Genomic DNA, 14,327 nt, shown 5'->3' on the forward strand with positions numbered 1-14,327 from the left:
AACATTAAATTGGTGTTTATCAGCGCACGATCTTAAAACAAATATTAGAAAGTTATAATTATTTCTTTGTTGATATAAAATAAATCGATATTTACGACCAACAAAATTATCCAACCAATATCTTTAAGCATCAATGAATAAAACAGGTCAAAACCGATCGAATTAAGACTAGACTCTGACCAGTGTTGAGTTTAGCGGTCGATAAAAAAGTTAGTAATAAACTTCTTTAAATAAAAGATTTAAGTAAGTATCGACCGACCGACTTAAAGTGGGTCAGCGGGAACCTCTGCATTATACATATATTCGTCGCGAAATTACGTAAATTAGTAGCTTGTTTGACACTCATGAAGGTCAGCTCGTAGACTGAAAGTAAAAGAATACTTAAAGTCTAATGAATGTGTGACAAAAGCAACTGACGATGATGAGGAAATAATATTTTTATTTATTTCTTATTAACTAACTGCTTGTCCCAGCTTCGTCCGGGTTGACAAGGGAACATAAAATATAGCCTATATTAGAGATGTAGCTTTCTAATATGAAAATAATTTAAAAAATGATTGATTTTTTAATTTTTTCTTTTCGTAATATCATATGTTCTTTTGAGACATTTGAAATTACCTAGTTATAACCACTAAATAATAATGACTACATGTCATATCACTATATCCTTAACATTGAGGATAACTAAATTTAATTTAAAAGCGGAAAGTGTTTGCAATTTGAATGACCCCATAACAAAACGAACATTTAAAACGACCATGCCACGAACACGGTACAAAAGGGTTTTATGAGTGAGGTTATCGTAAGGCGAGGAGGATGCGATTATAATACGCCATTTACTAACACGTGATAGATAACGTTTTGATGAATGTCCGTTTGTCTTATGCATTATAGTTCAGGATCCATCGCCCATTTTTGCAAGTGATTACCTACTATCAAGCTAATTTTCCGTGAGTAGCTTTATTTTGATGAGACGACCAATAATTTCCTATACGAAACTCTCGATTGTGGTAGCTAACAGAGGTAACAACGATAAAATTTTTTGATTTGATGGTTCTCAAATATTTATTATGCAATTTGTAGGACAATATGTCTGTTGAATTAAATAAATATTAACTAAGTGAAAACAAAAAAATCAGCTGGTTAGTAATCATTTATGATGATCTCGTATCGATACACATTGGAAAGATATTTTTTCGAATAATTTAGATAATTATCTTTTAGATTGAACAAAAAAATAAATTCAGTTAGCAATAAATATTTGAGAACCATCAAATCAAAATTTTTTATCCTTGTTACCTCTATCTGTTAGCTACCACAATCGAGAGTTTCGTATAGGAAATTATTGGGCGTCTCATTAAAATAAAGCTACTCACGGAGAATTAGCTTGATAGTAATCACTTGCAAAAATGGGCGATGGATCCTGAATTATTATGTAAAAGTATAATTAGATATGACTTGACATGATAAAGTACGACGCGAAGATAAATAGCGATTTGAGAGCTTTTTGAGAAAGTAAGAATATAATAGTATAAAACAAAGTCGCTTTGTTGTATTGTATGTATGTTTAAATCGAGGAACGTTTAAGTGTAAAATTTTTTAAATCTTAGACAAACTGCAGGGCGAAGCGGCGGGTTGAAGCTAGTCATTTTTAAATTTAAATCTCTTTTACTGATTAGCTTTGCGTAATTGGAACACTATTAATCTTCTGAATTTAGAATAGAAGAGAATAGTAAAATTGTTACTGATGGCTGATGTCAAGTCCCTTGAAAATATGAAACTGAAATAGGAGTATAGAAGGAGGAGTAATATGACGGTATAATTACTTCGTCTTAGAATATGTATAATTATAAGTACTTCGTGTTAAGCGCAGTGATTAAATATTGAGATCAAAATATTATGACGATGAATTTATTTATTTATTACGTATATTATTATCTCTATCTATCATTTCATTTATCAACAAAACATGGTAACGGAATATGCACGACTGTGACAACTTATCAACAAGTATTTTAAACTCGAACAGTAAATATTTATTTGACAGCAAAGCAATGACGTCATTATTTTTCTGAAAATATTAATTTTAATTTTTATACTTATTACGAATTGTGTAGCGCACGGTGGCCTACTTTGGACAGCAAAAAATGAATTTTTTACGGAAATTCTCATTACATCTTGAAACATTATTACGCTAGAAGAAAAAAAACAACATTTGTTTACATTGTACATACGAAATTAATTTTGAAAGTCGTGACAATAAAGGTTTTGAGCACCTAGTTTCACTTTTAAAGAACATATTACATATTACCTACATTATTATTTTATTTTAGTGCAAATTCTTGAACTGATCTACTGTGTTCATTGTTTGTTTATAATCTGTATCATCAAAAGTACCTAAGACTGTCGATTTCTTGTCGACTTTATATTCCCGCCTAAGCCTGCGTCCTAAGACAGTGTTCTATGTACTAAATTAAACAGTTAAAAATGACTAATTACGCATACAAGTTATCAAATTCTGTTTATAAATCTATACTAATGACGCCTCGGCAATTAGCCACTTTATCTGATTATTATTGACATAGCCCTCGTTATCACAGGAAGGTCTCTGTTTATTTACAAGATTAATGGAATTATCTTTCAATTGTTATTAAATGTCGGGTTTAAATGTTTATATATGCGTGTTAAGTGACATAAATAATGGTTATACGACATATGTAAATTATATACAAATTATGTAGCGTATATTCTTCCTGCACATGTGACTAAGGCCATTCTCCCATTACGATACGCACAGGCGATTCAAGTATCCTGCAAGTCTCGGAGACTAGTCGCCGCGGCCGCGGAGTATCTCACCACATACATTAAGGCGTTACCCGGCAATTTCGACTATGTTCAACCTCTATAAAGTCTGGTACAACATAAAGCACAATACCGAAAAAAATATATAAAATAGGATGGTCTTTGATCTTTAATTGCTCGCGAGGACTTTTTTCCAAAGTTAATAGATTTCTAGAAAAAAAAATGTGCCGTGGTCATCGATTTTTCCGCAAATACTCTATAAACTTCGTAACCTGCTGACTTAGAGCTCTGAAAATTTTATGTTTAATAAATTATCAGTTACACAACAGTCCCTGACGAGGATTTTTTGTTTCACTGATTGGTATCTTTTTAAATACAAAATGCGAGGAAAAAAGAAGGTGCAGCGGGAGAGGTTTGAGATCCGTCAAGTATGGTCAAGGTTATTAGCGCATGTATAAGCCTTAATTGTATGTAGGCTCGCACACTACGCTACCGGTACAATGTATGTGAGATATTCCGCGGCGACTAGTCTCCGAGACTTGAATCGCCTGTGCGTATCGCAATGGGAGAATGGCCTAAATCCATTTGAGTTGGCAACACTCCTCAAAGTGCATATTAATTAGTGAAGCTAATTATTGCAGTGTTTATGATTACGAGACATGTCTAGTTAGGTTTTCACGGTATAGAAAAATATAGGTTCATCATCACATACTATAAAACAATACGCTACTTGCTTTCTGTTTGTCTATACCCATGTATGCTTAGATCTTTAAAACTTAGCAACCGTTAGAGTTGTTGCAGATAATATGGTTAATTTTATGCATAATACATGCATAACTGCACCAGTGTGAAATATAGATTTTATGTATGTGTCAGGCAATATAAAACCCTATTGAAATACAAAGATGACACTTGACATGCAATTGATTATTGACACATAAAGGCCATTCCTATTCCTTAGTTGGTGCTTAGTTGGATCTTATTGGATCACATAGGAGTCATTCTTAGAAAATATGGTAAATAAAATGAAAATGATTTTTGTAATAGGTATTCTGCAAGATACAAGCTATTCTATTTGTAAATACATATTGCACCTATATTTGCAACGTAATTGTCGTTTCCGCCATTCATTGATAATTTATATACAAATTAGAATAACATTTTAAATTACCTTATTAACGTCAAATCGAAGCAATATATGTCATTGATTCATAATAAATATGATTGATCGTGCTTCGTCTGTGATAAGATAAGAAGCCATTTGTGATTGAATCGGAGAAAGTAATCATTGATATAAACCTATAACAAAGTAATGTTTTAAATAGGCTACCAGTTACTTGATACCTTATTATGTTATTATACTATTATATTATGTTTCGCGGTCACATGTGCTGTAAAATAATACATGAATGTGTTTGTTAAGCGATTTGTGGTTTTGCAGTATTGAATTTTATGTATCTTGTGCAATACTAGAATACTTTACTATGTATAAAATATTTATGATCTACAGCTATGCATTTTGATAGGATAGTGATAGCTAAAGTCCGGTCGCGGAGCAGAAAGAATTTCGTACAATGACCTCTTTACCTACTGACAGTGGTCACAAACATTTTTGAATGAAGTGCAGTTTACATGAAATATTTGGAGGAGAAATTGTTTTTTACTAACTTATTAAATAAATGTCCTTTATTCATTTACAATGCTTATTAGTAAGTTACATTTTAACTTTTTCAATAACCACGATATATTTTATAAAAAAAGTGTGACCTTATTTTTCAAAAAATAATTTCCTATGTACAATATTACAGAAATACGTTAGTCTAACACGCGATTTCGACTTGGGCGGATTTTGATTGGACATAAAGAGTTTGAGGTTTATTCTTATAAATTTTGAATTCACAAAATCATAATTGAACACCTGATACCAATCAAGCACAACACAAACACAAACCTTACGCTCTCATGTTAAAGGTTTACAATCCCTAAGGACGGCGGTCATTGCACCTGTGCGAGCAAGACACATTATTTTTACAAGGGAGTGACAGTGACAGGTAATAACAGGTTAATGTACGAAATTCTTCCTGCTCCGCGACCGGACTTTAGATATAAGGATGATTTAAAAAGAAACATAACAAAAATATGAAAAAGTAAAAGAGAATTCTTGATATAAATCGCCATTTTATTCAGTTAATCAGTCTGTTATTTATATGAAATGGTAATAAAACGTAAGAGTTGGATAAAATTGTTTGTAATAATTTAAAATTGTGGAAGCAAGTGTGGGATCGCAGCGATAATATATTTTATTTTCATTCATGTCATGTTTAATTGTATGCCAAAATTACCGATGATTCATATTCATATAATAGTAATAACCATATAATTAGGAATAACAATCACACTAAAGGTTATCGTATCACGAGTTAAGTACTTTTATAATTTCATTGATTTGTAAACAAAATGAAGTCTATATAATTGTATATTGTAGTATGTTTTATAAGTAGGTACTTCTGTCGATGATCATATAGTATGCACATAAATTAATTGCGTTAATATTCTGTGCTGTATACACCTAATTATCATTGTTAATGCGCATTTAATTCTATTAGTTACATCCGAATTCTATGCAACTGTATAGGCATAAATACACGGCAATGCAATTTTACCCGTCTTCTCACATCTTTGTTTGAATAAAATGTTTGTTTTTAACGCACCCTTGTTCCAGGTATGTGTTGATAACAATCAACATAAACCTAGGGTCAGGGATCGAACGGAAATCATTAAATGAAGGGTAGTGCTTGAAACAGGTACACGAAACATAGTAAATGTAATTTACTGAAAAAAATAGTGTAATTTTTGCACGCCTCATAAGCGAAGCGTTGAGGTGGGTACTACTTGTCACTTCGCGCAAAACATCTGATTTTTCAAACTTAAAATGTCTTTATGTATCATACATTGCACTTGTAAGATAATACATACACACACATATTAAGAAAAAACACTATTTTTAACGTTCATGATATTTTTGATGTCATTTTTGTTATTTAAACTAGTTAAAAAACAGTTTAAAAAAGTTCTGTCTTGGACGTCCGTGTGTCTGTATGTGCGGATCCTTTTTCTTGTTAACACGATAGCGACCGAAATACTTTACTAATCGAGTCTTTTTTTTTTCTCTTACGCTTGAGTATGCTCAGGAATAGAACCCTTTCATTTTTCAGGGTCTGATTCGATGTGGTTTAATTGTTATTAAATAAACAAAAATAATAATTAATAAATATTTATTAAAAAAAATTATGAGGCGTGCACTTTTGGATTTTCCAAATTATTTTATAATATACATGTAAGAGTTACTGTCTATTTGCATTTCGGTAAAGTGAACTAATACCACAGGGTCCACAGGTAATCTTAATACTATTATAAAGGCGAAAGTTTGTAAGGATGTATGGATGTATGGATGTATGGATGTTTGTTACTCTTTCACGTAAAAACTACTGAACCGATTACAATGAAATTTAGCACACATATAGAGGGTAACTTGGATTAACACATTGGATAGGTTTTATCCCGGAAATCCCACGGGAACGGGAACTATGCGGGTTTTCCTTTGAAAACGCGGGCGAAGCCGCGGGCGGAAATCTAGTATGTACTATAGTAATAATTATACGGGTATTATCTTCGGCACAAGAAAAAAATTCGACGACATGTGACATCTGCCAAAACGCACTTGGCCGCCTGAACCTTCATAGGAGGGCCTGGCTTCAGTAGAGGGAACATGTTAGTGAATAGTGATGATAAATGAAAGCAAACGTTTTATTATTACTATATAAAAATATAAACTACGTACTACGTCTATTCAATACGTAGTAGGTATAATACGTTTGTGTTGAATGACAATTAAGATAGTAAAATTAATTATTTTGTTTTTATTCGTAATGAAGTCGTTAATGGTAGATAATTGGTGTTGCTTTTGTTCGACTTGAATTTTAAGTACCTTTTGTAATAATTATACAGATTCGCCAAATATTTTTTGTTTACTCTTTAAAGTTTTATATTTATTATTATTTGGGGTATTAATAATTAATTAATTAGTCTTATAATAATATCGTATTAATATCAAATTTCTTATCTATACCTTCTTATTATTTTTTTTATTTTACCTATGGCCTGTGACATTTCGGTCGTTGCCCCCAACTGAGGGCGGCTGATTTGGTCAATATCAAGGCAATGGGATTAGGAAACCCTAATCTCACAATGAGGATATTAATTACTATTTAGGTCAACTGTAGATAAGTTAATTTACTAATTTTTTCTTCCTTATTATTGTCAATAATGTAAAGCTTATGAACATACTTATTTAATAATGAATAGTTTATCCATGCTAGATATTTTATCATTTATGATGTCGGTTTCTAGTTTCTACTTAGCACTGGTAAGCTCAGCATTGTCTAGGTTCCTATAATATACCTAAACCGCGAATCGCGATATCATTATTATGCTTTTCATTTTTATATCTAAATAACTTATTTATTAATACAATATTAGGTAGGTGTAGTAGGTACACATATTTTACGTTTATTTTTGGAACCGTAATCTACATGCGATAAGCTTTAAATAAATTTGTTGCGTGCAATACTTAATTAGCTAATATTAAATTCTTTATTTGATAGTTTTACAATATGTTTTCACCCATCTGTTTCTTACGATTGATGTGGAACTCGAACAAATTAAGAATACATTTTCTTTACGTGTTACAAGAAAGTATAACGAATTGGAGTCGACGCGACGCGACGTCTCTCAACGTCATAACTACGCAGTATACACAAGTATACATGTGTTTACATAGACATATAGTTTCAACAGCACATTGTTCCATTCGCGTCACACCTACGCAAGGAAGACCCAACGGCTTAGCAGGTTGGCAGAAAAAAATCACATAGTTGTATTCTAAAATTAGGTCAAAATTATCAAACGATTAATACAAGATTGATGTCTTCAATTTTCTGGATGAAAATTTCTGTGTCAATTATTATTTTGCACAATCATCGTTGTTTTCAAACATTTCTGAATTTATACTTCACAAATAAATAATAGCAGCGGGAGCAGTGGTGGCTGGGAGCAGTGGTGGCTCAGTGGTGAGACCTCGGACTTCGAATCGATAAGTCCGGGGTTCGAGACCAGGCGAGCGCGCAGGAAATAAATTGATTTTTCAATTTATTTGCGCATGTTGTAACATCACCACTGTTCGAACGGTGAAGGAAAACATCGTGAAGAAACCGACATGTCGAAGAATTAAAAAGTTCAACGACATGTGTCATCCGCCAACACGCACTTGGCCAGCGTATCCACCACGGGCCTCCTATGGCCTGTACCCTCATAGGAGGCCCGTGTCCCAGCAGTGGGAACGTACATGGGCTGATGCCTGATGATGATGATGATAATGACATAAATAATAACTAGATTTCTGCCCGCGGCTTCGGCTGCGTTTTCAAAGGAAAACCCGCATAGTTCCCGTTCCCGTGGGATTTCCGGGATAAAACCTATCATATGTGTTAATCCAAGTTACCCTCTATATGTGTGCTAAATTTTATTGTAATCGGTTCAGTAGTATTTTCGTGAAAGAGTAACAAACACACACATCCAAACAAACTTTCGCATTTATAATATTAGTAGGACAGGATAACTCCTAAGTACGTCTTTTGTATGATTGTATCTGTTTTATTAGAAATATGTATATAAATACACGCTGTTGTATTTCAGCTGAATAATGAATGATAAATAAAATGTAAATTAGGTATATTTAGAACAGTGATCAAACGTACAACGACCGTACTAACGATAGTATTCTTAATGTGGATATCTAAAAATAATTTGGAAAATCCAAAAGTGCACGCCTCATAATTTTTTTTTAATAAATATTAATTATTATTTTTGTTTATTTAATAACAATTAAACCACATCGAATCAGACCCTGAAAAATGAAAGGGTTCTATTCCTGAGCATACTCAAGCGTAAGAGAAAAAAAAAGACTCGATTAGTAAAGTATTTCGGTCGCTATCGTGTTAACAAGAAAAAGGATCCGCACATACAGACACACGGACGTCCAAGACAGAACTTTTTTAAACTGTTTTTTAACTAGTTTAAATAACAAAAATGACATAAAAAATATCATGAACGTTAAAAATAGTGTTTTTTCTTAATATGTGTGTGTATGTATTATCTTACAAGTGCAATGTATGATACATAAAGACATTTTAAGTTTGAAAAATCAGATGTTTTGCGCGAAGTGACAGTAGTACCCACCTCAACGCTTCGCTTATGAGGCGTGCAATAAACACTACGAAAATTGAAAACATTTCAAGAATTCATAAATCGCCCATAAATCCGTCGTGTCATCTATCGAAAACGTTCACTGCTTGAAAGAGTAAATCTTATTAAATAATATAAATCTCGTGTCACAATGTTTGTCCTCAATGATAAAATTCGCACACCATGTGTAGTTCGATCCAACTTGAGAGATAGGATAGTTCAAACATATAGGTACCACGGGCGAAGCCGGGGCGGACCACTAGTTGTATGATATATATATTGGTTGTTATATGTATTTTTATATTTTATGATGACTACACTGTAGTTTATGAAAATTATAAATGCGATTGTTAATCGGTGGCTACACAACGAGGTGCCAAAATTTAACTCCTAGTATTTATATTATCTGTGATATTTTTATTTTAATCAAAGGTGATTTAACGAAGCCTTGTAATCAATGCTACGGTTTTTCGAAGCATTTAACTACTACGTAATTATTGTGTCAACATACACACGCGTCGGTTATTGGCTTGTCGGGTGCATTATGAGATGATTATTCGATTAAATTTAGGTACACGAGTCAGAACTCAGAGCGGTTACTATGTCATTTTTTGCGTCTCAACAAATTTAAGATGTTAAATGTTATGTTATGGTGATCTACAAGTAGATTTTTTTACTCTGTAAGTAAAATTTGTTAGATAAAAGTGCAGGAAGAGATTGATTTTAACGTATATACATATATTAAAGATGATATTGATTTTAACATCACGAATATAGACAAAGAATATTAAAAAAGATGGCAATACTTTTGTACACTTATTATATGTCATAGTGCTCCGCAGCTCCGCTCTTGTTGGTCTTAGCGAGATAATAATACCTATACAGCCTTGCCTTCCTCGATAAATGGGCTATCTAATAACGAAATAATTTTTCAAATCGGACCAGTACTTCCCGAGATTAGCGCGTTCAAACAAACAAACTGTTCAGCTTTCTAATAATAGTATAGTCTATAGACTATAGATTAAGAAGTATCTAATATTGCCGAGAAAATATATTATAAAAAATACACCCAAGATGTATAATATAATAGAGGTGTACCTCAACCAAGTCCAGTGTGCCATCCATTACTATAATATTACACTCATCCATCATATTATAATTTTAAATAATTTGGAAAATCCAAAAGTGCACGCCTCATAATTTTTTTTAATAAATATTTATTAATTATTATTTTTGTTTATTTAATAACAATTAAACCACATCGAATCAGACCCTGAAATATGAAAGGGTTCTATTCTTGAGCATACTCAAGCGTAAGAGAAAAAAAAAGACTCGATTAGTAAAGTGGTATTTCGGTCGCTATCGTGTTAACAAGAAAAAGGATCCGCACATACAGACACACGGACGTCCAAGACAGAACTTTTTTAAACTGTTTTTTAACTAGTTTAAATAACAAAAATGACATCAAAAATATCATGAACGTTAAAAATAGTGTTTTTTCTTAATATGTGTGTGTATGTATTATCTTACAAGTGCAATGTATGATACATAAAGACATTTTAAGTTTGAAAAATCAGATGTTTTGCGCGAAGTGACAGTAGTACCCACCTCAACGCTTCGCTTATGAGGCGTGCAATAATAGGCGTTAGGCACGCGTTGAAACTGTATCAAACTCCAACGTTGGTCAATATTGAACCAATCGTCTTATCAGGCCCTAGTAAAATGTGCAAACAGTTATTGTATCTATAATAATACTAATCAATATGATAACGATGTTACGAACAATTAAGAAATAAGAATGGCTGGGAAATCATATGCCTGTAGAAAATATTGTAGTTCTATCTATATTTCTATTTTCTATCCTATCCTACCAATATTATAATTAATGCGAAAGTTTGTGGGGATGTGTGTGTGTTTGTTACTCTTTCACGCAAATACTAGTGAAATTTACCTTGCCACACTATTTTCATGACAATTTATTTATAAATTTATTAATAAATAAAAAAGAAAAATGTTGTGTGGTTTTATGAAACCACGGTAAAAGTGAAACTTAGGCACAAAATTATCGTATTTGTACGATAATTATTATCGTACGGTTCGACCGTCACGCGACATGCGCTACACAGACCAAAAAGTTTGAGACGATGTAATAAAAGTTTCACTTTAAAAACCTAATAGTAATACCTAGTCAATAAATGTAAATATTCTATTAATATACAAAATAGGTATATATACAACATATTTTATAATCGATGATATCAATGGATCAATCTACAATTTATATAAGTACTTAAATGCTACATTTTTTTAGAATAAGATTGCAGATTATCACAATAAAATATGAAAATGAGTTTCTACAAGAATTTTCAATTCTGTATCATATTCCATTGTCATAAAGCACAAAACTAATAATAATTATAAAATAGATATACCTATGTAGGTAGATACCTATCTTTTTTATACCAAGTTCCACAAAAAGTCTATGGTTCTCAATATTTACGCACATTTCTAATAACTGAATGAAGCAAGGTCAGATCGCCGGTTAAAAATAATTGAATGAATGAAATTGTCTGCTGAGATTAATAAATTATTCACACATAGTAAGTCAATGGTCGATAGCTATTAGACCGGGAGATACTGACACAAAATTTCGAGTCATTTGTAACAGGATGGCGGTTCTACAGGGGTCTTAGTACGCAATGATAAAAAGAAAAATGATGGTGTGATCGCTGGTATCGGTGGTTTAGTCGCGTGGGCGTTAGCCGAACTCGTCGGAAAAATAGCGAAAGTCAAACGATTTGTTACACAAAAATTTTTGTATTTACCGATAGCCCATAAAAAAGAAGTAGGCGGTAGTGTCATGCCATACTTTTCCGGTGTGACTTACAGCCCGCCATACCGACGCGAATATGTTGATTTAAATAAAACAATTATTCAACCATTTGTACCAGGCTAACTTTTGCACAGGTAACCATCGTCGTGCAGCCATTTACGAAAATCGCCATGCCATACTTTTCGGACGATTCCAAATGGTCGCCATACCGCCGAAAATCTGCAAAAAAATTTATTTCGCCAAACTTTTTGTACCAGTATTGCATTTGGATTTTTGGAGAGTATTTGATAAAATGTGACCATTATTATATTTGCCATACTTCTAGTAGGGGGAAAAAGTCCTGTCATACTTGAAAAATTAATTTAGTATTAATTTATATAAGTGAAGATTTCCAACACCTAGATCTTTGAAATTTTGTATTTATATTCTTTGATCCTCAAACTTCCAGGAAAAATAAGTGCCATACTGTTACAAATCGTTTAACTTTCGCTATTTTCCGACGAGTTCGACTAACGCCCACGCGACTAAGCCGCCGGTACCAGCGTTCACACCATCATTTTTCTTTTTGTCATTGCGTACTAAGAACCCTGTAGAACCGCCATCCTGTTACAAATGACTCGAAATTTTGTGTCAGTATCTCCCGGTCTATATTGTTTATTGCTTCGTATAAATAAATCGCCAGAATTGTTCGAAAAGTAGAAAAAGTTAACAGTTTGTATACCTATTGTAATTTGTTTTTCACGATTCCACAGACACGATTTATCACTTTATACTTATAGTATTTCGTAAAACATGAACCTCCTAAACAATAGAGCAATGACACAAATACCCTATATACTCTATATGTATAAATGTATCGTATGTATCTTCATCATTTACATTCTTTGATTCTTCAACCTATAAGAATAAAATAAAAAAAATAATTCATCATAACTACTTACATTTTATTAATTTATATTCATATTAACCAAGCATTTAAGTAACAGAATCGATTATATTTTATTATAATTATATTTTATTAAGTCAAATTCATTTAGGAGTTGTAAAAATTTTATCCATCGAACTAAAAAAAAACTTAATTTTAAAATACGTGAATTCAAATGAGCTTAGCACATTAATCTCAATAAGCTCGTCTAATAAAATATTTTTTTGCTACCATTGACGAGTGACGACACAATATTCTCAAAGTTATTTGCAGGTACCCTTTCCAACCTTTTCTTGCCTTGTTTCTTTACACAGGTTCAGGTAAGTAAGAAGTGGTAACAAAAGCCCGGTTTCCTAAAACATTGATTACCTACAATACCCTTATTTTATAATTGTAAAATAAGACAATCGCATTATGAACATGACAGTTGTGAGTAAAAATGTAATAATTATACCGGTGACATTCATTAATTATTCATTACTCGCACGCAGGAATTAACAATTAGCAAGCAGTATGGGTTTACACTATAATATGTACCGGTTTCTTCCTGTGCGAATAAAAGAGTAAAAAACGAATGCAGTTTCCAATTCGTCTAGTAGGCGGGACTTTCGTAAGAATTTAGGCCGTAATTAAACACAGTTCAGTGATTAGCAGATAACGGACATCTAGTGACACAGAAACGAGAACATCACTCATTGTTTTTTCGTAACTGTGATCCACATTCATAATTCCAATATTACAATATAATAAATTCAAAAATGTACGCATCAGCCACGAAAACGCATAGCACACTTTAAATATTTAAATTCGATTTGCTATTAATACTCCGATAATAATATCTTTCTCATATAAAACAATATAATCTGACCATATGTAAACCACTGCGGTGCATATCATCTGAATAATTAAACGTTGCAACACTAGGAGTGACACATAACGATACAGTTATTTTTAAAAATTTCAATATAAATTAACATTTTTAAACACGTACCTTTTTACACTCTACCAGGATTGTACGATGAGGCGTCGTAATAGTAATCAGCCGCGTAAATCTTTAGGTTATAATACTATAAACGAATCACTGAGCCACGTGTTTTTAAAAATAGCGAGAAATGCGCGACCGATACGTACGTTGGTTAAAATCGGAATGAGCGATGTTAGTTTGGTTAGCGTCGAGCGGGTAAGGAGCGCGGACCGCGGTACGCAAAGCGACAACTCGAGCAAGCGAGACCGATTGTTGCGTCATGTGAGAGTAGGGAGTGAATACAACGCGATGTAAGCATGTAACGTCAATACTATAACGCCTGAATGGTGTTGGAGAATGCCAGGCGCTTTTTATTACAACTCGCCTGAATCAAGAATACTTTTCGAGTCACTCTTTCAAAACTGTAGACTAGCATGACTAGTAGAATTGCCACGTGAAACGAAAATCACACAACGCGCAGGCGCTGAATGTTAATTTGT

The 14,327-nt window shown here is 32.7% G+C and overlaps 1 protein-coding gene across 1 annotated transcript in view; it reads right to left on the reverse strand.

Moving 5' to 3' along the window:
• path (solute carrier family 36 member pathetic) overlaps window positions 1-14,060 on the reverse strand; it is a 37,321-nt gene extending 23,261 nt beyond the window's left edge. Inside the window, exon 1 of the mRNA XM_089697896.1 lies at window positions 13,855-14,060. The gene's annotated coding sequence lies outside the window, so the exon portion shown is untranslated. The remainder of the gene's footprint in view (window positions 1-13,854) is intronic.
• Window positions 14,061-14,327: the final 267 nt, after the last annotated feature.

The sequence above is a fragment of the Colias philodice genome, chromosome 1, assembly GCF_061535455.1.
Source record: "Colias philodice isolate Cphi_HAF_F1 chromosome 1, ilColPhil1 Martin Lab GWU primary, whole genome shotgun sequence".
In the NCBI taxonomy this organism is placed as follows: Eukaryota; Metazoa; Arthropoda; class Insecta; order Lepidoptera; family Pieridae; genus Colias; species Colias philodice.